The sequence below is a fragment of the Tachypleus tridentatus genome, chromosome 8 (genome assembly GCF_004210375.1).
Source record: "Tachypleus tridentatus isolate NWPU-2018 chromosome 8, ASM421037v1, whole genome shotgun sequence".
NCBI lineage: Eukaryota > Metazoa > Arthropoda > Merostomata > Xiphosura > Limulidae > Tachypleus > Tachypleus tridentatus.
In genome coordinates this window covers 69,459,208-69,484,845 of record NC_134832.1, presented here as the reverse complement: position 1 = coordinate 69,484,845, position 25,638 = coordinate 69,459,208, and the positions used below count along the sequence as shown (strand labels likewise).

At 33.2% G+C, this 25,638-nt stretch overlaps 3 long non-coding RNA genes across 6 annotated transcripts; all 3 read left to right on the top strand.

Annotated features, from left to right (window-relative positions):
• Window positions 1–3,017: 3,017 nt before the first annotated feature.
• On the top strand, window positions 3,018–9,532 carry LOC143222588 (uncharacterized). The gene is made up of 3 exons (XR_013012364.1): window positions 3,018–3,107; window positions 5,975–6,080; window positions 6,601–9,532. It is a non-coding gene; the product is annotated as an uncharacterized LOC143222588 (long non-coding RNA).
• Window positions 9,533–12,244: 2,712 nt separating this feature from the next.
• LOC143224170 (uncharacterized) lies at window positions 12,245–14,498 on the top strand. Its single transcript, XR_013013249.1, has 2 exons — window positions 12,245–12,413; window positions 13,411–14,498. It is a non-coding gene; the product is annotated as an uncharacterized LOC143224170 (long non-coding RNA).
• A 3,005-nt stretch (window positions 14,499–17,503) lies between these two features.
• Window positions 17,504–23,135, top strand: LOC143222579 (uncharacterized). Of its 4 annotated transcripts, none has more exons than XR_013012339.1 (3): window positions 17,504–17,933; window positions 20,977–21,135; window positions 21,920–23,135. It is a non-coding gene; the product is annotated as an uncharacterized LOC143222579 (long non-coding RNA). The 4 variants fall into 4 exon arrangements; XR_013012338.1 differs by lacking the exon at window positions 17,504–17,933 and adding an exon at window positions 17,948–18,260; XR_013012337.1 differs by lacking the exon at window positions 17,504–17,933 and adding an exon at window positions 18,281–18,968.
• Window positions 23,136–25,638: the final 2,503 nt, after the last annotated feature.

Genomic DNA, 25,638 nt, shown 5'->3' with positions numbered 1-25,638 from the left:
TTTGGTCAGAATCATAACTGCACAGGTACCTTATTTAAGTACCATAGATGTTCTTTATATGATCACTGCGGTGAATTGGCAGTAAGTGTCCGGACTTACAACGCTGCGTTCCAAAATTCGATTCCCCATGGAGCGAATAACATTTAGTTCTGAGTTGCGTTTCATGTTTTTAAATAAGAATTTTGTCTCTCATATTTTAAAAAATATAGCAACAATATACAAGCAAAAATATCCATAAGCACCATTATGTAGAAACTATTTTAAACAATCGTGTTGTTGAGAACACAGATTTGGAACGAATTCCCTCAGCTGCAGGTAGGCGGCGGCAGTAAACACATCACGAAACTCTTCTGTGGGGTAGGTGAATATATATTAGGCTTAGAAGATACAAGAGAGAATGCCGTATAGAGAATAACTATGCACAAACGTATTGTGTGGATATTTGATTCTTTTTTTATGCGAGGTATGTGAGAAAAGTATCATCTCTTCTCTATTGTTGACTTTGTTCTTTCGAGGACTAGCCTGCAATGTGAGTAAGACTCAGATGAACTGTACAAAGAGATGGGTCGATATGCAAATAATTAAACGTGTTAATAGATAGAAATAAATACATTTTCATAATATCTTAATATAAATTGAGCTGAAAGTACATTCTCAATCCCATATCTAAAGGTTTTCTTAATAATTTGTATAGTAAAACTACTTACACTCATAAAATACTATTCAGTACCAGTGTAGATACGAGGTCTGTTCAAAAAATACGCGGACTGACGTCATAAAACAAAACGTACTTTATTTAGAAGTTACAGGTCTGGGACCCCTCCAAATTACTCTCCTCCCCAACGCACACACTTATCCCAACAGTGTTTCCACTTGTTGAAACAGTCCTGGTACGCTTCTTTTGTAATGTCCTCCAGCTCCTTCGTCGCATTTGCCTTAATCTAGGGAATCGTCTCAAATCTTCTTCCTTTCAAGGATCTTTTGAGTTTGGGAACAAGAAAAAATCGCAAGGATCAAGGTCAGGTGAGTAGGGGGGTGAGGAAGAACAGTGATCGAGTGTTTGGCCAAAAACTCTCGAGTTCTGAGGGCTGAATTTCGCAGCAACGCGGTACATCTTCAATTTTTCGGTCAAAATCTCGTAACAAGATCCAACTGATATCCCACACTCTTCAGCAAGCTCCCTGACAGTCAGACGTCGATTTGCCCGCACCAGGTTGTTGATTTTGTCGACGTGTGGGTCGTCAGTTGACGTGGTAGGACGTCCAGGACGCTCATCATCTTCAATGGACTGTCGACCATCCTTAAAACGTTCATGCCACTTGAAACATGCCGTACGCTTCATAGCAACATCACCGTAAGCCGTGTTAAGCATAGCAAAAGTTTCAGTTGCAGATTTTCCAAGTTTAACACAAAATTTCACAGCAAGTCGTTCCTCCTTCAGGTCATTCATTCTGAAATCCGCCAAACGAAAAAATCGCACTTCACTTAAAACCGCGTAGCTAATACACAAATGAATATATCTGCAATCGGAAAATGGCGTCGTAATCAGCTGATCTGTGCAAACCTAGCGACACCAAGCGGGTTCCCCTGGAACCAACTTGAGCCGCGTAATTCAAACAGTCCGCGTATTTTTTGAACAGCCCTCGTATGTCTCGTATACAATGATTTTTTAAAGATAAATTTAAGTATGGGTTTTGATATAATTCGATTATGAAACATTAAAGTTCTTAATATAATTGTAAAATGATAAAATGGTACTAAATGCATAACGAGAAATATTTGAAAATACAGAGAATTTACAACATAAATCATCTAAGACTAGAGGGAAAACAGTTAGTCATCACTACCTACCGCCAACCCTTGAGCAACTCTGTTACCAATGAATAGTGGGATTAATCGTCACATTATAACGTCCCCACGGCTGAAAGTATAAGTATGTTTGGTGTGACCGGGATTTTATGAAACGCTCGAGTTTTAGGTCTCGTGTGAAAACTGCTACGACTTTTGTATGTAATCCTGTGTGTTAGCTTTTACCCAGAAAGGTACCTGGAATCAATTTTTGTAGTACTAAGGAATTATTTTCAGTTTAAATGTATAAGACAACATGTTGTGAGGACTTAGAAAGTCAAAGAATAAGACAGAATACGGAACAGAAAAACTGTGGACTTTTTTAATTGAAGTAGTTGTGTTTCTGAGAAACTTAAATACGTATTTCATTAAGGTGTTGTCATTATTTTGTTATAGTTATCGCGTATATTCCTGTTTGTTTTGTTTTGTATTTGAAACAGAAATAGCTCTAATTATTTTTACTACATATTTTTATTCAGTAACTTGACCAAAGCTCTTTTTTATTTTTTTCTCGTTAATGACTGCTTCTCTCTTTACTCACATGTATATATTGATAAATTTCTCGTAAACTCAAAAAAAATACAAAACCATAAATAAAGTCGATGATGGTGCCATCTCACGGTATAAAGAAAAAAATAATAGCTTTGTTTTCTAGTTTTCTGAGAGTTCCTCCTGCGGGACAACAGTAACCATACTGATTTACAAAAGTCAAAATAGGGAATTGTTGTTGTTGTTTTGAATTAAGCACAAAGCTACACCATGAGCTATCTGTGCTCTGCCCACCACGGGTATCGAAACCCGGTTTTTAGGGTTGTAAGTCCGCAGACCTACCGCTAAGCCACTGGGGGGGAAGCAAATAGGGAGTTAAATCTTTTACGGAGAATACGGTAGACGGGGTGATGTGGCTGGCTTTACTATAAAACAAACAAAAACTCAAAGAAAATTTTAACATGGCTTTTTTGCTTAAAAACATGAAAAGTTTTCCAAGCGATTTTTGTTTTGTTAATCAAATTTTCAGGTAATAAAAATTAAATATTAATTTCCGCAAATGTCATTTTGGTACGTAAAAATACCAAGAAAAATAAACTTCGATTTCTTGTTAATTTTAGTTATAACGAACAAATATTACTCAACAAATATTTCATTTTTCTTGATCTCTGTCAACTGTAGAAAATGGTGGGAAAAGGAACTCACGTAGCGAACGAAAGAGAAAACAGCGCCACCAAGTGAGACAAGTGATTTTATCCGTGCGATAAAAGGTAAGTACACATAACTTTGGGCCGAGCGTGGCCTAGTAGTTAACATGCTCGAGTAATGAATCCGAAAATTCTCGATTTGCGACCAATTGCCCCCAAAATGCGCTCCGCACATTGGATCGATAGATCACATACAAAAGTAACAATTAAATTTCACTACTAGGTCAGAGAATAGTAGCTTAAGTGTTGGCGGTGGGTTGTTTTGAGTAGCTTCCTTCGCTCTAAGATTTTTCAGTTTAAAATTAGGGATGGATATACATAGCCAGTCCTTTATTAGGCTGTAAGTTAAAGTTCTGTAACAAATATGTTAACCACGTGGCTATTCCATTGTAAAACTATAGCTGGTTTTCCACTGTAAGCTCGCGAAATGTATTTAGTATAACGGGTGTATTGGGAATTTCATCTTACAGTCTTTGTAGAATATTGTTGTTGGCTTTAGTAAACTTCTTGTAATCTAATGGAAACAATTTGTGTACTATAAACAGGAAACATGTAATAAGGAGTAATGGTATGTGTACGTATCTTATAGTAAAACCATATCGGGCTATCTACTGTGGCCATCGAGGGGGAATCGAATCTCTGATTTATCTTTCAGACTTTTCTAAAGATTATTTATTTGTGTTTTTGTCAGGCTTACTAAACATATCCTAAATAAAACAAAGTGCAGTTAATAGTTAACATATATCAGGTTCACTGCTATTTAACAAGATATTTGTGTCTTAAGTGGGACTCGTGATGCAAAAAAATCAGGTTTCGAAACCAGTGGTGAGTATGACATATTTTGTAGCTCTGCGTTAAACAAAAACAAACAAACACAGTGGTCAAAAGATTTATTAGTGTTAAGTGTTATAGGGCGGGAAAGCCCATGTATCAGATATGGACACAACAAAAACTAATAATAAGTAATTCAGTCTGTTTTGTCTCTAAATTAGAACATAAACAGCTCGCGGTAGGTTTATGTGACAAACAAGATTGCGTAGCTAAAAGATTTAAGCCTGGCTGGAAAAACAGGTTACAAGGCTACTCTCCTTCTGAGACAACTTTGTAAGACAGTTTTTATGATGTATCCTCTAATAATCTGTGCTCACGAGCAAAGGCACTGTAAGTGTTCATTTTGTTTCAAGTTACCAGTTATAGTGTTTCTAAAGAAACAAGCAACTACCAAAGTAATAACTTCAACAAAATAAATAAAACAAGCAGGAAACCAATAAACTGATTTACTTCCCTTAAGTACCATACAAAATCTCAGAGCCATGATGTCGTTAGATTATTTGAAGGCATGTAACCAGTGGGATTTCTAATATAATAACTGAAAGTTTAGAAATTTACAATTGATACAAAAAAGAAAGAGAACTCTACAGTAAATAGATTGCAACAAAGAAAGCAATTCCAGGTTTCAGATAATATGTTTTGGATTTTGTTAGCTTTAGAAATTTAAAAGTTGTAAAGCAGAAATTATAGTAGCTAAATGTTACAATTTTTGATAAGATTAATTTTAAAACTTCACTGTTCTCAAACTATTTGAATTTAAAAATAAGCAACAGACATGTACAAAGACCAGATATTTTCAGCTGTGTTTTCTGAATAGATGGGAAGTTGAAATTTTTCTACTCTGAAATAAAATTTTCAATTGGAGGATCTATATAAATGTATGAATGGCAGTTTGAATGTTTTTCTGTTACTTTATTGAAAATAATTGTCAATAAGATATTTGAAGAAACTAAACTTTGAAGTACAATTTCTTTGATTAAAAATATATGTAAAAACAGCTTGTATTGGTTGAGAAAATTGAGAAAAATTTTTCTCAACCCAAACAAGCCACTTTTACATATAAATTTTTCTCTACAAGTGGGATTTCTCGACATCACTGATTATAATTTCTTTGATTGTTATAAATTATTGGAGGAGGAAGATCAGAAATGATTTCTAAAAGTGTTAATTAAATTTATATAAAAAAATTAAAAATTGGAGCATTTTTTTGTAGTTTATATTGTATCTGTTTAGAGGGAGAAGCCGGGTAATGTTTGAAAACTTAAGGTAGGCATGTAGCTCTCTTTATAATCATGAGGTCCTGTATAAGTAAGTAGTAACATAAAAAGTAATTTAGAATGTATAAGAGTGATATTCAAATGCAAGTAATAGAGTAATACCACCCTAACCAACAATTTTATGGAATTACGAGAGAATGGTTGTCACATGCATTTAAAAAAATTAATGTTATGTAGTAGTTAGTCTTTAGAAATTCTTAAAACTGTTTCACACCTTAAAACTTCCCCTTGTGGAGACTGCCAAATAAAACTGATGGTCCAAAGATTTTGAGATGCTTGTTAAAATGTTCTGGGATATTTGTAATCAGTGTGATATAATGGTCAGGGTCGTGTAATTCTGTGATAAAATACTTAAGTCCTGTCTATTGACTTGAAGTTCCCTTGCATATTTGGTCTGGCATGGCCAGTTGGTTAAGGCACTCAACTCATAACACGAGAGTCGCGGGTTTGAATCCCTGTCACACCAAACATGCTCACCCTTTCAGTCATGAGGTTGTTATAAGTGAGAGTCAATCCCACTCTTTGTTGGTAAAATAGTAGCCCAAGAGTTAGCAGTGGGTGGTGATGACTAGCTGCCTTCTATCTAGTCTTGCACTGCTAAATTAGGACTGCTACTTCAGATAGCCCTCACGTAACTTTGCACAAAATTCAAAACAAACACACAATTTATGCATATTTACTCTTATTTAAAGGAACTTTGTAACTTTGGACAGTGACATACTGGAAAAAAAAACCTGTTTTGTTTATTGCTAGTAAATTTTGTTATTTTCGTGCCATTGAAAAATAATTTTGTTTCTCTCTTCTTCTCTGTTTATTTTTCAGAGGTTTCTAAAGAAGAAAATCAAGGAACGATCTTTGTCATGTCGTCGAGTGTCTAGGAGAAGAAAACAAAGTAGTACTAGTCAGGAAGATTCAGAATTAAGTGAAGGTGTTAAAATTTTTTATTTTAATTTAACTACTACATGAAATAAAAGTAGATAACTACCAGTTCTGTAGTGCCTCACTGGTACAGCGGTAACTCTACAGATTTACAATGTTAAAATTAGTGATTCAATTGCCCTCGGTGGACTCAGCAGATAGCCCAATGTGGCTTTGCTATGAGAAAAACACACGCGCCATATCAATTAGTAAAAGGTAAAAAGATTCTTACCCAATATAGTTATCATAGAAAACTTTAATTCAACATTTTCTAACTCAAACATACTTTAGAATTGGTTATTTTATCATTTTGTAACATTTTTTTAATAAAAATTGGAATGAAAATTTAAAAAATGTAAACACTTGTTTGCATACAGCTTTGAGGGGAATCTCTTGTAAATGGTGCAACTTTAAATTATTTTCAAATTTTCATTCCATCCCAAAACATTGGTTTATAGATAAATAAACTATCATACTTTAAATACATAATTAAACATTTTCTGTTTCTTTCCTTCTTTTTATCATTACAGTTTTTCAATTCCACCCTTTTATAATGTCACAGCATGTAGTCTGAACTACAATGAAGAAAAGCATAAAGAATATAGCTACAAATAAGGTTTGAATGCCATTAGATGGAGCATATTATAAACTGTTTCCATCAGTGTGAAGCAAGTAAAATATTTAAGCAGAGGTCCTCAGAGATGAACAGAGGAATCTTGTGAAAAGTTTAGTAAACATAAAACTAAACTAGAGATCTGATACTTTTATTTTTAGTTTCTTTAGGTGTGTTTCTCATTGTTAAAAGGTGTTTTTTGATTTAAATTATATCTGTTAGAAAGCTATGAAAAGTTTCTCTTACGACCAGACATTAGTTAAATTTAGAGGGTAGTGAAGGTAACACCAAAATATTATTTTGATTCAAATCCTTATTTATTTTGTTAGGTTTATTGTATGTAAATAACACAAGTAAAATAACTTGATGAAACTTACATGAATAGATGGCAAATGCCTGTTGGAGAAAAACAAGTGTAGATGATAACATTGGGAAAGTCTTCCACCTCTCATCTTCAAGTGGAAGACTTCAAAATGTCAACCTCTACACTTGTGTTTTTACAGCAGTTATCGTCCATTCAACTAAGTTTCATCACAAATACTCTGTTTAAACAAACAATCAAAGAATAGTAAAACAACGTGTTATTTTGTGAAGATAGATTGGTAAAGTCTAAGAATATGGTTAGCAAACATATTTTTAACTACTCTGACCACTGGGTTGGTGATACCTTTGTTAAGGTTCATGATAGTAGGTTATGAATAAATCTTTGTAACAGAAAGAGCCAGAAAATTTGAAAAGTATTAATTACTGAAGAAGGTATACAACAAATCTCAATAAAAAATGTATTTATTTTCATTATGATTGAATATTTATATCTTTTATCAGGCTTGCAAAACTGTGTCAATAAAGCACCAACTATCTGTACAAATGTAGGTGTTCTGTTTTCACAGTTTTCAGAAAATATTTACAGGGTCATCACTGTGACCAGTTGTACTTGGGCACAGTTTATAATTTGTCTAATTAGCTCTTTTGAGCCATTAGGTTTAAATGTTTGTGCTTTAGCACAGATGTGACACCATTTAAGAACTTTCATGAAATTGTATTTTGTAAACATGAAAATGTAATTATATAAAGCTGTAGATTTGAATTTGGGTATTTGTCTGTAGTTTGCACTAAATACTATAAAAAGTGATTTGGAAGTCAAGATAATGAAATTTCATATCCAGAAGAACTTAAAATATTATAATTGTAAATTATTCATAGTGAAATGGTAAAACACCCTTTATGTTAAAAATGTAAAACTGTGACAGTTATGCTGTCCAATATAGTGATTAAATGCTAACAAAGCTTTATAGAAACTTAACGATAACCAGGATGTCACATTACATTTCCCAGATAAATATTCTTCAAGATTTTAATACATTTCAACTTGTGACTGGTTAGATATCTCACAATAATGTTAATATGATATTTTTATTTCAAAAAAATTTCAGGATTGGTAATTTTCAATTTTGTTTGTATAAAAAACATCTTTACTATAAAAAATATTGTCTGGTCATTAGTAACTTTAGTGACACAGATTTTATCATTATTATTTATCTCGGATGCATTGCATGGTATTTTTAAATATTGTAAGTATATATTTTAAAGTGTCTAACAGATTGTATTATTTCTGTATAAAATTGTTAAATATTATTACGTTCTTTATGACAGAGACTTTTTTACTTTGAAAATAATTTATGTTTTGCAATAGATTATGTCAAACAACCTCATGTTGGATTAAAGTTATTAATGGTATTTATCAAGTTTTGGACTTCATCATAACGATGACCAGAACAGTTTAAAATAGTTCCAATTTATCTTCTTCATTTTCATGACTTGTAATAGATCAGATATGATTATTTTGTTCTTTCTTGTCACATTTTTGAGGTTTATTTCAGTAATAACTTTATATTTTTCATTTATCTCTTTGTTATGGATATTTAAATATAAAACTTTGTAATTTCTCATATGTGTGTCAAAATTCTTTATCATGTAAATTAGGGTTTCCCAGAATGGTTGATATTGATCCCCTTGGTTTGGTGAGACTGTAAAGGGGTGAATAAGGACTTAAGTGTTGATAGGAGGACAGAAATAACTCCTGTGCTAAAGTTGGCCTATGCATCTATCTGCTGTATGACTCTCCAAGTTTGTATGTTGTTAAAACTGCAATTAGTCATGTAAGTGGTTGGACTTCTGAAGAGACAGAGAAATAGGTTTAATGTTAGAAACTTCAGGGACTTGAGACTCAAACTCTGAACCCTACAGTCCGATATTCATCAGGCAACTTTTAGAGAAAACCTCATTCTTTTTCACTTTTTATGTTTCCTAATGATTGCATCATAAAAGTTGATTATATTTTGAAGTTTCACTTCTAATTTATGTTCTAAGAATTTGAGAATCAGTGACCGCTTTATAAATTTCTAAAGGGGTCAGCATCTCAAAAGACTTTAGGAAATCCTGATATTATTTTGGTACATTTAGGTGTGTGGTATACGACGTACTTGTGCTGTTTATGACCTCCAAGTTCTTTTCATTCATGTTCTATGTAAAGTATAAAATCAGTGGCCTTTTTTTAATCATTTCAAACCAGTTCATGTGTTTGGTCGAATAAACGTACGACAAAAAATTTGTCATTATCAATTGCTAACTAATTTCTGTGTGTTATGAAAAAAATGATTCAGGTCATTCTGAGTCAGACTTAGAAGAGAAAAACAGTAGTGACACAGCTAGTTGCACCAGTGGTAGTATAACTGAGCATGGAGTCGAAGAAGAAGAGTTGAGTGACTACGGTAAGCACAGTGGACTTAGTGTTGAGAGTGTCACGAGCACTGCTGTTGACTGCAATGGAAGATTAGAAGAAAATTTGACCAGTAATAAGGCAGTTCTGCAAAACGGACTTGATTGTATTAGCAAAATGTAATAATTGTTAGCATTGGCAAAAATATACAGTTTCTGAATGAAGTTGCACAAATTCTTGAATGGCTATAAGTAGGCAAACTATAGCAGCAAGCGTGATAGTTAAATTTTCCTAAGACCAAGTTCCGTAGCTCTTAGCCATATTCAGTTGTATAAATGATAATTTATAGAACTGGAAAATTAACTTGATTAATCAATATAATCAATAACCTCTGAGTATTTATTAATTATGCCATATAAAATAATTCATTAATTGGAGTTACTGTAAAATCAGTTGATGTTGCAAAAGTAATCAACTGATAAAGTTGATGTTGCCCAGTTTAGTGAAAATGTCGAGAGACCAGTAAATGATAAAGAGAATGAGGCTACAATGACAAAACATCAAAACCACTAACCTCTCTCTGACAATGATGAACAGCTGGAAATACTGGAGAAGAGAATCCAAGTACATGGGAAACAACAAGGAAAGTAGAGAGCTTAAAACCCTGAATTCCACACCCAACGAGTAGCGAAAGAAAGGACAAACAGGGATTGCCATCCCAAAACAGACATTACACAGATAAGGTAAACAGTAATGATAAACATTTTATCCTAATACACGAAATCTCAAGATACCCATTATCAGAATACAAATGCAGAGAGAGCCACGAGACAAGCTCAGCCCTATCTATCCTCAAATAAAATGCTAAGACGGTCAATAATCCATATACAACTTTTCTCCAGGGGAAATGCAACACCGACATACCGCATAAGAGGTAAGACCTGTTGATAAAGAAATTACAAATTAGGTATAATATAAGCAGGACTGGAACAAAAAAATCGTTCATAATATAATGAGAAGACAAAAACATCAAACCAAAGAACGTCAAGAGAGGAAAGGAACCAAACCACAAAGCATTTTAAACCAGACTTTGCTAATGCCAAGTCAAACGGAATATTATAGGAAGATGCAAGATGACCCAACCATCTGGCCTTGAGAAGATTCGTTTGAGCTTTACTAATCTGAGAGTAACGTCTCCATCACAGCAAGAGCAGTACCAATGGATGAAGGCCAGATGTAAAGATGTTGACATCATGTGTATGGCAACACAAGTCCAACAGAAACATCATGAGATAACTAGATACTTTGAAGCGTGATAAAAATAAAAAACGAAACATTCTCAGTGGTCAAGGTATGCAGCAAAAGAAACAATTGGCAATCCTAACACGAACCTTGATGAAACTAAACAGAATCTAATTTTAATACAAAGGGTAAAATCACATTTTTAACAAAAAATATAAATCGTTGGTTATTCGTAGAATTGCTATAAATGTATCCAAAAACAAAATATTAGGTACAGTAAAAAGTACGTAAACAAGTAAAGTGATAGTGTAGATGGATAGTGTTTAAAACGATTTAAATCATTACGTTGAGTAGCAAATTTAAATAGCTTCATTTAGTCCAGACGGATCGCAATGCCAACCAAAGTAGAGATTTGAAGTCTTTTTAAAATCTATCCAGTTAGTCTCACTTTACTCGTTTGTGTAAATTTTATTATAGCATTTATTTCGTTTTACATATACCTCATAGAAATTTTACGAATATCTACCATTCCATATGTTTTTATTTCCTATTTTACAAGGGTGAGATCTCTAAAAAACAAACAGAAGTAGCCATTACTTTTTATTTTATTCACTAGATGGCAGGTCACACACATTATCAGAGAAGATTTTCGATCTCTGTTTTGATCAAAATCACAAAAAACAGTTACTAAATCATTAAGAGGTTATCGAGTAATAACGACATTTGGTCTTGTTTCATAGCTGGAAGTGTTTGTTGTTAAGCGCAAAGTGTCGCAGTGCAGTATCTGTACTCTGTCCAACACAAAATTCGAATAAAATAATATTTTAAACCTCAAATATAACGGTTAGCCTCCAGAGCTCTGCTTGAAAAAATATAGGGTTATATGTTTTGTCTATTGAGGGAGGTCTCTAATCCCAAATTTTAAGTGGATAGCCACACCGTCATCCCATCAGAGGTGGCATTTGATTGGCTAATTAAGCAGAGTTCTAATGAACTTTCTACTGTATTTACTGCAGAGAATTTAACCTCGGATTTTGCGTTGAAGTCTGTAATTTTACCACTGTCCCACCAGGTGACCTTGTAAAGAATGTTCATTTGCAATACTTTCACAAAAAGAAAATCTTGAAAGAGCATTTAGTTTTTATCTGTTGTTATAAATATCAGTTGAATGCATGTATTATATTTCTCGCTGGATAGTAGAAAAATATGAGGTTTATAAGTCTAAAATTTGTAGTTCCAGTCCCCTCCATGAACACAGAATAGATAGCCTACTGTATAGCTCTGCGATTACCAAGAAATAACTACAATAGTAACAATAATAATACCACTATAATATATTCACGTGTTAACATGAATTTCTGGGTTACAGATTTCTCGTTTTAGTTGGTGCGACCTCTACGCCAAAGTATTTTTTATTGTATTGTTGATATGCGTCTCAGAATAAAGGTCTTGAAGCCTAGTTGTAGTTAGGAGTGAATCATCACAATGTACAATATGCCAAGAGTTAATTTAGTGTCTGAAAAATATCCACAAACACCAGTAAATAGAAACTATTTTAAACACTCGTGTTGTTGAGAACTCAAATTTGGAACGAATTCCCTCAGCTGCAGGTAGGCGGCGCCAGTAAACACATCACGAAGCTCTTCTGTGGGGTAGGTGTATATACATCAGGCTTAGAAGGTGCGAGAGAGACTGTCGAATAGACAAGAACTATGCACAAACGTTATCACAAGGGTAGGAAATCTGGTGTTCTGTGTCCACCACAACAGGTGATACACGAGTGAGGTTTATTAATCTCATGGTCTGGCCTGGCATAAATGTTTAAAACAAATGATTTTCTTAATGTTAAGTAACTCCCCCAGTGGCAAAGGAGTACGTCTGGGTATAATACCATAAATGGGATTTTGTGTTTTTTAACCTTTTTTTTTTCTCATTTCCTTCTACTTATTTGTTTCAACAAAACGTGAATTGAAGGACGTAGAAGTTTTGTTTGTTTCTAAATTTTGCGCAAAGCTATTCGAGGGCTATCTGCGCTAGCCGTCCGTAATTGTGCAGTGTAAGAATAGAGGGAAGGCAGCTAGCCCACACGGCTGTGAGGTTTAGTATATTTGATGCGACGGGGATTCGAACCCGTGGTTTACAAGTCGAACGCCTTAACCCACCTGGCCATGCCGGACCTTATAGAGATTTTCTTTTCAACTGAAGTAAGTTGATATGAGCCAGTAAGTTTCGTTTAAAAACATATAATGGTGAAAGTGGAAGAACGTTTTTTATTCCTGTCATGAACTTGTACTTCGTGTTTTATAATTAATTTATGACTCTACTGTTATCATGCAATACACACCAGTACATATGAAATGACTCTTTGACATCACATTTATTTGGAACGAAAATTCACAAGCATTTTAGTTGCTTCTTGTGGCATAGTTTAACATCTTACGGAAGATATTTCTTAGCGTAACAATGATTTTGAAGAAAAATCCACTTACTAGACTTGTTCCTTGAGGAAACCAGTCTTTCCAGTAGCACGGTGGTATGTCTGCGGACTTACAATGCTTGAAAAGTTTAGATACCAAATGTGGGCTAAACACAGATGGCCCCTTTCCGTAGCTTCTCAGTTAATAAGAAAGAACAAATTGAACTGTTCCCCCTCCAGTGGCAGATAACGAAAATCCTAAAATACCAATTTCAACAACAATAAATTTTATCGTACTTTTAACAAGTGAGTCTAATAAATAAAAAGATATGTTTTCTTTCTACTTTTAGAATATTTAGAGGTCAGTGAAGGTGGAATGGTTCTTTCTGGATGGTACAAGTAACCCGGAGCGATCAATCAGACGTTAAGAAAACTTTTCGAGAACCCACGCTCTCCACTTCTACCCCAACCCACTGTGTGGGCATACAATTGATGACCGCATGCCAGAGTCATATAATTAATATGGAGGACACTATACGGATCCTAGGCTATGAAGTATAGTACCACGCATGCCCACATACCTGTTGGGTTTAACCCCACTGAAAAAGTTAACCAAAGAACGTCTTAATATATGATTTGCTACTAAATAACACAATGGTGTTAACTAAATTTATAGGCCAATTCCTGTTTTACAAACATTTTTAATTAAGTTTCAGGGTATTTGATAAAAATCATTTTAATTGTTTTATTATTTACTTCTTTTTATTAAAGTCAAGTTGTACATAAATTATTTATCTATTGAAAACACCTAAACTGCCCTGACATCTAGTGAAATGTGAATTACATTCAGTAAATAAGATTATTAATTATTAGAACATGAGCTGTTAAATTATTGTGTGGACATTTGTTATTTATTTTATTTCTACAAATAACTTTAATAATATGATAAAAGTATAAAAGTAATATATTTTAAATACCATTTTATGTTTATTTGTCTTTCTGAATTATTTACTATAATATATGAAAAATGCTATTAAGCACAATCTACATTACATAAATTAAATGTGTAAATTCTTACTGGTTGAAGTATAATATTTATAATTGGTTAAAGATGTAATATTGAATACATTTTACAATGTTCTTCACTGTGACCAACACTTGTTTTAAAGAGTACAGATTTCTTTCATTGTTTCATGTTTAACTATATGGTGTAAGTAAGCAACATTGACCACGATATAATATTTCACATTGTTCGTATGTCATTTGAATAAATGGGAAGAGAAACATAGTGTTCTAATTAGTAGTTTTAAAATCTAAAACACATTATTATACTTGTGTTGTGAATTGTTTGTATATTTCTTTTATCAGTCAGTAAGTAAAATACCACTGGACTTGTTATTTGAACAATAAACAGAGATGCGAGGAATGTGAAAAAGTATTACCTCTTGTCTATTGTTGATTTTGTTCTTTCGAGGACTAGCCTGCAATGTGAGAAAGACACAGATGAACTGTACAAAGAGATGGGTCGATATGCAAATAATTAAACGTGTTAAAAGATAGAAATAAATACAGTTTCATAATATCTTATTATAAATGAAGCTGAAAGTTCATTCTCAATCCCATATCTAAAGGTTTTCTTGATAATTTGTATAGTAAAACTACTTACACTCATGAAATACTATTCAATAGTGGTATAGATATGTCTCGTACACACTGATTTTTTTAAAGATAAATTTAAGTATGGGTTTTGATATAACTAGATTATGAGACATTAAAGTTCTTAATATAATTGTAAAATGAAAAAATGATACTAAATGCATAACGAAAGATATTTGAAAATACAGAGAATTTACAATAGAAATCATCTAAGACTAGAGGGAAAACATGTAGTCATCACTACCCACCGCCAATCCTTGAGCTACTCTTTTACCAACGAATAGTTGGATTGACCGTATAATTATAACGCCCTCACGGCTGAAAGGGCGAGCATTTTTGGTGCGACCGGAATTCGAACCCGCGACCCTCGAATTATGAGTCGAGTGCCTAAACCCCATGTCCTTGTCGGGGCCCTGAGAATCATTTCATGCGCACCTAAATTAAGTTGCTTCATTGTTTGTTGTTAAGCATTGGGCTTCCTTTGTAGAGCCCAACACAGGTATAGAAACCATGTTTTTGGTCTTATATGTTTTTAAACGGCTTATCTAATCAATAATTCATAAAACTAACTTAGCAGCACCAATGCTGAATATCTTTTAAATGCCATATAAACACATGTTCAGAGTGTTAAATAAAAAAACAACATATATAACACATGTAGTGTTGTTTCTTATATCGGAGTTCAGGTTATAACAGTGAAAAATACATGGACCTAAGTTGGTTGCTATCTGCTTTTAGTTTCTTTTTATTTTAATATTGGTCAAATAGTAGACTTCTAGCGGTACACTGTGTTAAAAATCTACATAGCAATTGGAAGCATCCAAACGGTAAGTTGTTTTTATAATAGAAGAATTAATAGCTTGCCTCAAAATGGTATGTAGTGTTAACAATACAGGAAGTGATTAGTAGCTCTGAAAGAGAAGGATCCTAGAGAGGGTTTCACAGTAGTCACTCTAAGTACACACTACATAACTCTAGAACTGTTTCACATCAGTCACACTAACCGCACAATTCATAACTCTAGAACTGTTTCACATTAGTCACACTAACTACACATTACAAAACTCTAGAACTGCTTCACATTAATGACACTAACTATACAGTACATAAGTCTGGAACTGTTTCACATTAATGACACTAACTATACAGTACATAAGTCTTGAACTGTTTTACATTAATGACACTAACTACACAGTACGTATGTCTGGAACTGTTTCACATTAATGACACCAACTATACAGTACATAACTCTAGAATTGTTTCACATTAATGACACTAACTACACAGTACATACGTCTGGAACTGTTTCACATTAATGACACCAATTATACAGTACATAAGTCTGGAACAGTTTCACATTAATAACACCAACTATACAGTGCATAACTCTAGAATTGTTTCACATTAATGACACCAACTATACAGTGCATAACTTTCGAAGAGTTTCACATTAATGACACTAACTATGCAGTACATAAGTCTAGAATTGTTTCACATTAATGACACCAACTATACAGTGCATAACTTTCGAAGAGTTTCACATTAATGACACTGACTACACAGTACATAACTTTCAAACTGTTTCAAATTAATGACACTAACTATACAGTACATAAGTCTAGAATTGTTTCACATTAATGACACCAACTATACAGTACATAACTTTCGAACAGTTTCACATTAATGACACCAACTATACAGTGCATAACTTTCGAAGAGTTTCACATTAATGACCCTGACTACACAGTACATAAGTCTGGAACTGTTTCACATTAATGACACCAACTATACAGTACATAACTTTCGAACAGTTTCACATTAATGACACCAACTATACAGTGCATAACTTTCGAAGAGTTTCACATTAATGACACTGACTACACAGTACATAACTCTGGAACTGTTTCACATTAATGACACCAACTATACAGTGCATAACTTTCTAAGAGTTTCACATAAGACAAAATATATTTTAAGTGCTTCCATAGATCAATTTTCGTACTAAATTGTGGGTTTGAAACTCCATGAGTCGCATTCGTTACCATAAAAAAAATTGCAGTCTTCACTTGGGGTTAACAGATACGTAATAAGAGTAGCTGTCAAATCCTATTATACAGTTTGAGAAGAGTAGTCCAATCGTTAACGGTGGGTGATGTTGACTTCATTCAAGTCTGTTATTTTTAAAATTAAGGACGGTAACGCAGATAATAATACCTCCTGTACCTTTGCGCAGAACCAAATAAACCAATCAAAATCGGTTGTACATTAATCACACTGACTCTACGACAACAAGAGAATGGTTTGTCTCACCGACATTATGATAAACACAAAGTGGATTTACCCTTACCCAGAGGTTTTAATAATACTTAAGGTCTCCTCTGTAATTTGAGTTAACCCTAAGAGCCCGCATTTTGTCCTTCGACCTACTTCTGGTGGAAGAGCGATATGTCTTTGTACTTACATTGCTAAAAACCGGGTTTCGATACCTGTTTTAAAGATATTACAAATAGCCCATTATGTTGCTTTGTGCTTAACTACAAATAATTAATCAATAATATTACCGAAATATTCTATTTAAAAAAAATTTAAATTTATACATTTTGACCCTATGACCCCAGTCACGCAACGCTGGTTCTGTGAAAATGCGAAAATAAAAACGGAATTATTGTTTTATGTCCTCAGTTTCCAACAACAGAAAAACTGTTAGTTTCCATGTTTAAAAATCACGTGGAACACTCGTGTTTCACTTCCGTAAACAACTTATGAAATCAACGTCACAAAATTAGGCTTAATATTCGAGAAAGCTCATATTAAGCAGAGACCAAGTGGGTTAAGGCGTTCGACTCGTAATCTGAAGGTCGCGGGTTCGAATCTCGGTTGCGCGAAACGTGCTCGCCTTTTCAGCCGTGGAGGTGTTATAGTGTGACCACTATTCGTTGGTAAAAGAGTGGACCAAAAGTTGGCGCTGGGTGGTGATGACTCGCTGCCTTCCCTTTGGTCTTACACTGCTAAATTAGGGACGGCTAGTGCAGATAGCTCTCGTGTAGCTTTGCGCGAAATTCAAAGCAAAACAATTTTATTGTTGAGGATTTGAACTTTAAAATAATGTAACAAAAGATAAACACGTTCCTATTTTTTGGTTTCTCGACATAATTAATTTCATTTTATTTGTATTCGCAATTCTTTTCAAACTTGTAGCACTGGTTACAATATTTAGGTCAGTATCTGCGTTAAACAAAACAAAACGATGGTGTTTGACTGTACATTAAAGGCTTTAAAGCTGCCAGTCTATGACCTTAAGATGATCGACATACGAGTTGACTTTCTAGTGCTATTAAAGTCATCTATTTTTTTTTATTAATCTACTTAAATGACCCACAATTCCATTTTTGTTATACGTATGAATAAAAAGCGAAAAGGAAAATTTATGTCGTTCATTCATTGAGAACGGATATCAGTTAAATATTATGATAAAGTTAATGAAAATGATGTCTCGAACCTAAATTTCGAAACTGACTCCATAGATCGGCCCGGTAATGGATCGGTAATCCATTTTATTACCAAAAAGTTTCTCTCCGTAGATTTTTTTTATCATAGTAATATATTAAACATAACCTGAGAATTCTCTGTATTAATACCATAATTATTAATGAATCAATTTTAACTGTCGAGAGTTTAATGATAGTTGAATGTCTGTTGTGTAGTCAGTTAATCATACATGCATACAATTTGCACATATTCACAAGATGATAGGTTCCAATGCTTCAAATTAAATAAACATTCTTAGATTTTCATCTCCACGTGTAATGTGAGAGTAATAAAACATTGAATACAAAGTAGATAAATATTATCAATATATTATTTTTCTAAGGTAGATAGAAATAAAATCTTAAATTTATGGTATAATGTTCATAACTAAAATTCTATTTTACATTTTGAAGTTAATAATCATGAATGTGTTAATTAATTTAGCCATAATTAGTTTCATTTAATAGAAAACCACTTAAATTCAGAATGTTTGTTTATTCATATATTTAACAGTGCTTACCACAAATTTGCACAATTAATTAATACTTTCTTGAATATAAATATGATAATTTTCCTTAACCTTTTTTATGATAACTAGGTGTCTAGGCTTTTTATAATGAAAGAACACCTCATATCTGTTAAAGCATGTCTTGTTAGTTGGCATAACTAAGAATATTGGTGCTTGTAGGAATATCATGAAGTATATATTTTGTTAGGTTGATCTGTAGGTAATTTTGAAAATTTTATATTTAAGGCTGTTCTACGTGTGAGCTTCTTTATAATAGAAGTTATATATTGTTTTAACTATCAGGTTTGAGTTGTACTTATGAGATAAAATTCATGTTTTTTGTTTCTGTGTTGAAATATCCTTAATTCATTCAATCAAAGTAATTTTTTAGAAATATGTAAAGCATATAAGTGTTTGAGTAATTTTGCACAGTAATTATATGTGTTTAGAAGTTACACTGTGCACAAAAGAAGCTTCTCCACTACAATAAAAATACAACTGTTCATGAGTAGTTTGTTGATCCTGATTCTAAAAATTGTTGAATATTACTGATCACCTCTAGTTTTTGAGCTATGTTAGGTTTATTCTAAATATTCTTATATATTGTGAAAATAACTCTCTCTGATAACTTTATTTATTTATTGAAAATTCCATTTAAGAATGTTCAAAAACAACATGTAATTATATACTGAAAATACACTTAAGCTATGTTTAAAACTGTCATCATGGTATTATTTTTATTTCTTTTAACAAAATACCTGACTGACTTGTTGCATCTTTTATGTATGTTGTTAGTTTCATGCTATAAGAATCAACAGTAATCTTCTGTCATCACAGGATTCCACTGTCTTTCTTGATGTTACTGTTCTATTACAGACATATCTTAAGGGAAGTGCTCACCAAGATTATTGCTCACTGCACCTAGATCATTTGATTAGAAGCTTAATTAAAAATGTGAGAAGTGTAACTTTAGTGACATCTTGGACCCAGTTTTCCTCTTGTTCTCAGGAATATAATCAATAATCACAACATAGTTTTCATCTCTGTAAATTCCTAAGAAAATTTTAACAACCAATTTGGGTGATTTCCTCGCAGTAAGTTTTTTCTGACTGAGTAATGTTTCAAAATCACCATTCATCAGCACTTCCCAAATCTGTCACCTAACAAAGATACCACCTTTTAGTTTTTACTTCACTAACTTTTTTAAACTTATAAGACAGATGGTGTGAGGGAAGAAACATATCTTGATGATTCACTGAAAGTTGGAACTCAACTTTCTGTTTTCCTGGAACATAATTCTCTCACTGGTCTTTCCTTTTTTTTTTTAAAATGAATTTTATGATTTCGGCTATCCCAGACAGACAAAAAGCTACAGTGTTTGGTATACTCACTTTATAGACGTAGCAGTAGTGGATATTTGATTTCTTCAGGAATAATCTGCATGTTCTACTATGTTCACAGCATTAATAACAGGAACCAATGGCTTAGTGTTCCCATTATGTAAAAGCACAGTTTTCACACTAACTTTAGATGAATTGGTAAAATGTTTTCTTTCTTGAGAGTATATTCAGTACTTGATTCTTCAATTAGTGCATCAACATTTGTACAGAAACACAAAGTATCTTGCATGCTGCAGTGAGAAGCAAGACTTTTATGATAAATTCCATTGCTGTAAATGAAAGTTCTCCATGCTGTTTCAGTATAAAACAAGTCACAAATCTGATCATTTAGCTCATCTTGTGTGATCAGATGAGGCAGTTTATGCTGAGATGCCACAGGGGTAAAATTACTAAATGAAGGAAGTAAAGATGATTCATTGTCTTTTTTGCAGTATAACTTCTATTTCCCACTTTGCTGCTGGATGTGACACAAGAAAATCATCCCCATGAGATACTAGTTTCATCAGAGATGCAATCTCTGGATATTTAGTGTATTGTTTAGTTTTGTCTGAATATTCAGAAATATTAATGCAAAAATAACAGTTAGGTAGATGATCTTTGGGCTCACACTGTATCATTGAAATTGTCAATGACACAATTTCTCTTCTTTTATTTAGCCACTGTGTGAAGCCAGATTTGGAAACTGTTTAGGTGGTTTTTGGACTTGAAGTGAAAGCAGTCAGTACATGAAATAATTTTCTAAAAAGTATAAAAGAATTATGTTTAGAGAACTAGTTTAAAATATTTTAAAAACAAAATTTTGATTTTATTTGATTATATCACAGATATGATGTGAGGAAGATGTACTTTGTTTTGAGTGTGTGCAGAGCCAGACAAAGTAACCAACTGAGTGAGTGAGTGAAAAGCAGTTGAGAGAGAGATGTATCACTCTGCCCATTTTAAGCTCAGTTGACGGACTCCTGAAATGTTCCTGGGCAGAAAAGGTGAGCATGGGAATGAAGCAAAATTGGTGCAAGTCATTATAATTTTATCAAGAACAAGTTGCACATATGAACAATATATATGGAGTTTTACACCAATACAATACAGTTACTGTTTGAAGTTATCAAAAATTTATTCCTTTTGTTCATTAAACTTTCCACGTAAACTTAATTTCACAGTATAAACCTATTGAACTGAGCTGATTGTATGGTATTACACATATTGTTGATAAAGTAGTGAGATAATACAGTATCTTAAAATCTGGAGGTGATGGACAAATTCTGATTACATATCTGAAACCAAAACTATTTAATTACCAAGAATCACTTGAGTTTTCTCTGGTAGCAAATGATTTGTAATGCAGTGTTACCTAAAACATTGTTTAGGGCAAATTTGTGTGTGCAGACTTATAAAAGAATTGATTGATTGATGAATTTGTGAAATAAAGATAAAAAGTTTTTTGTGTTTTTTACTTTACAATGGTGTGTTTACACTTTATATTTTATAATGCATGCTTTTGAACCAATTGCAATATTTATTTATTTATGAAAAGTGTATAACTACCTTTCAAGTTGTTTTAGAAATAAAATTATTGCTAAAAAATACAAGTTTCAAATAATGCAACATTTTTAAAGGGTCTTATTTTTTTTAAGTAGGTCTTGTTCAGGCTTGTGAATGAAAAGGATTTGTACAATTTTAATAATATAATTTACTAATTTTTTAAAATATTATTAATTTGATATATCAATACTTTTAGTGTGAATTAATGTTCTTTACTCCCTTAAGGGTGAGAGAAGCAGACAAGAAGAAAAATATATTTTCAGCATTAAAAAAGAATCAACGAGACAAGAAGAAGTTGGTAGAAACCGCCCTAAAACAGCTCAGACAGTTATCATCAAACAGTGATTAGTATAATTGTACTTTATTCTTCCCTTTGTTACATATTTTGGTTTCCTATAATTACTGCCTTGATGGAAAGTATCCATTCAGTTTTTTGTGTGTTTTATGAATTAGTAACATGTGACTGTTCAATGTCAAGAACATTGATATCAATTATTCTGAGAAGTGAGTGAACCAGGCTTTCAGTTAACATTAATAAAATATAAAGATTCTTATCATTCTTTACCATATTTTTTTAAAAATGGACAGTTCTAGAGCAGAGCTTACCATATTAATGTCTGCCATAAAGGGAAATTAGGCCAAGAAGTGCACTTTCTACTTATTTCTAACAAAATGTATTGACCAGTTTTTGATTGTTTGGCTATATAGTTTTAAAATTTTGTGAGAGACAAAAACGTTTATGACACTAAATTATTAAAATTATTTGACCCATATGTTGCTTTATTTCTCAGTTTTAAATCACTTTTTGTTTAGCCCATTTATTGTGTTATAGAATAGGGAAAAAGTGTGATTCTGAGGGAAGTTTGATATTATAATTAAATTGTGATCATAACACAAATAATAAAAAAAAAAGACATTAAACATGGGTCAGTGTAATAGTTATCTTCTAATTTTCCATTTGATTTAATAGCTAGCTCATAACTGTTTGGTCTCAAGGTAATATATAGATAGTAGATAATGAACTTGAATCATTTAATAAACTCTTGTTGTGACACAACTGAATTCCTTGTGTTTTCTGAATATAACTTAACAACTAATTGTAAAGTTACAAACAGATATTAGAATATAAACAAACCTCGTAGTCTAATAAATAGCAGCTATGATAGATCTAAACTGTCTTCTTTATGATTCAACACACTGATATAGTTGTGTTAAGAGAGTCATCTGTATAAACAATATCTGTAAAGATGTGTTTTCAAAACAAACACCAAGGTTTTGAGATTTTTAGAATGGTACTTAATACAATTTTTCAAGTGTGGTCCCAGTTATTACTGGAAGAAACATTTTCATGTGGATACAAAGTAAAATTGTCAACCTGGTATATGTTGAAGTAAAATGGTAAGCAGACAATACAGGAGAGAACAGTTAGTATTATGTACAATAATTTAGGTGTAGTTGACTGTAACATAATGAAGGGTGCTAATAATACATTGTATTATAATAATCCAGAAATGGCTGAATGATTGTTACTATACCACAACTGCTGGAACCTAATGGTAGACACTAGAGAAACACATTACTATGACAAGGAAAAAAAATGGTAATGTGATTGTTACCCTGCTAATATGGTATACTCTAATGTAGTGGGAGATGCTAAAAACAAACAAACAGTACTACAACCATGAAAAAGTGGCTAAATGATTGTCACTGTGCTGTACCTTGATGTTGCTATGTGGTGACTGTTTTGTGGTGCTAAATAATTTGACAAAGTTGTTTACCAAACTAATGCAGAAGAGCATATGATGTTACTACTATAGAATAATTCAGTTTATTTGTTACATATACAAGACAAATATGTCTGTAGTAATATTACACAGTAGTATAATTTGTTTGTCATTGTATAAACAGACTTTTCATCCTCTACTTACATCAGACACTTAGAGCTGGCAGCTGATTTTTACTTAATATTAAACCCATTTACGTGCTGCGTATCTGAAAGCCAGTGTTCAGTTTATTTTGAAATAAATCTCACACATCTCACGCTTGTAAGAAATGTTTGGTAGGATAGTCTACAAATGGGAAAAGAACTTTTAAAGGTTTTTAAAAATGGGAATTATGTTTGACACGTTTCTCTAATAATTTGACACTGAAAGAAGTTAGTTGTGCTTAACTTTTATGAAACATTTAAAATTGTGCATTTTACTTGTCATATAATTACAGTCATTAAGTGTTGCTTTTTTTAATATCATTCATGCTTTTTCATTTATAAATTTGACTGCTCATGGTAGAGATGTAATTTGAGCTTTACTTATCTGAGAGTAACGTCTCCATCACAGCAAGAGCAGTACCATGGAAGAAGGCCAGATGTAAAGATGTTGGCATCATGTGTATGGCTACACAAGTCCAACAGGAACCTTATGAGATAACTGGATACTTTGAATCGTGATAAAAATAAAAAAAGAAACATTCTCAGTGGTCAAGGTATGCAGCAGAAGAAACAATTGGCAATCTTAACACGAACCTTGATGAACGGAGAAATAAGGTGTCAAAAACTCATTCAACAAAAGTTTACTGGAAGCAGTAAAATAGAAAGAACAAAAATAATAAATAAATACAGGAAGAAACCCGCATTTTACCAAAGCAAACCATAAAATATAGTGGTTAACATAATTAAATGCCTCACTGTAATCATGGGAACGATTACTGCAAGGATATTCCTGTTATCAGTGTAATGAAAGAGGTCACACAGAAACATAAGGTTTCACTGAATACTCCGACCACTGACACCACATGTTTGAGTAATGAGAATAAGGTTGGATGTTTCAGAGGCTCTCAAAGAAATAGACTGAGAACTAGCCATTTCACTAGCGTAGTAGGGCGCCCTCTGAAGCAAGACGAGGAACAGTGTCCCTCCCCACAGATTTCACAACACAAAGTACATTCGTCGCCATTATGCCCAAAGTCCATATACTTCTGGCATGGAAAGTATCACAGGAACAGAAAAGATGCCCCTCACGACTAAAACGATGGAATATACCAGCGTAGTTTACCATTACTACATAACTACCAATCTTCACAAACTTTGGCACTCGACTCTTTGGACTCTTCACATCAATATTCATGCAACGAGTACTTGTTCAAATGACTGGACGAGATGGATGTCACTCGTGTTCGATCTTCAACACGCGATCAAACTGAGTAAGTGTAACAGTTGCAAAGTCATGAGGTATCTCAAATGGAGAAGAATAGAAAGCCATCCTCTTTATATTCAGACTGGCAGGTCTCATAGTGATGGACGGTTTATTGTGGGAAAAACAGCCACGTTCAAATAACTTCTGTAAAATAGCAGAGGAAGATAGTGTTGCAACATATGATGCAGAATCAAAGTGCTGTAGACGGTCCATAGCTTCACCATCATGAGCAGTATACAGAGAGCTTATAGTAGCAGATTACAAAGTGTTCCTAATGAACGACACGTCTGACAAACCGTGTCACGCAAGGTAGGGGGAGAGGCAGTACTCATTCCTGCCTTCCCCAGTAATACTCCAATGAAAATAGGTTTAGAGAAAAATATCTGGACATAAATGTGACAATATATAATGAAAAACCACTTTCAAGTCCAAAAAAGCCTAGAAAGTTCAACAAGGGGCATCGAGAGGTAGGTCAGGAGGGCAGGGGGACAGCTATGTTCCCGGCCCCCTTTTTAAAGTCTTCATAAATTCGTGGTACATCCATAAGCGTATAATTTTTTTTTCTGGTGGGTGGAAGCCAGATATGTTGACAATTTACATTTTTTGAGGCAAAGCGATTTTCCGCAGTACCGCAATATTGCGTGAAGTACATTATTAAAATACGAATGCATTACTCTTTATCCCATATTTCCTCGGGCCTCAGAACTTTAATACCCCTGACCCGCCTCGTCAGGCCTCAGTCCAACACACACG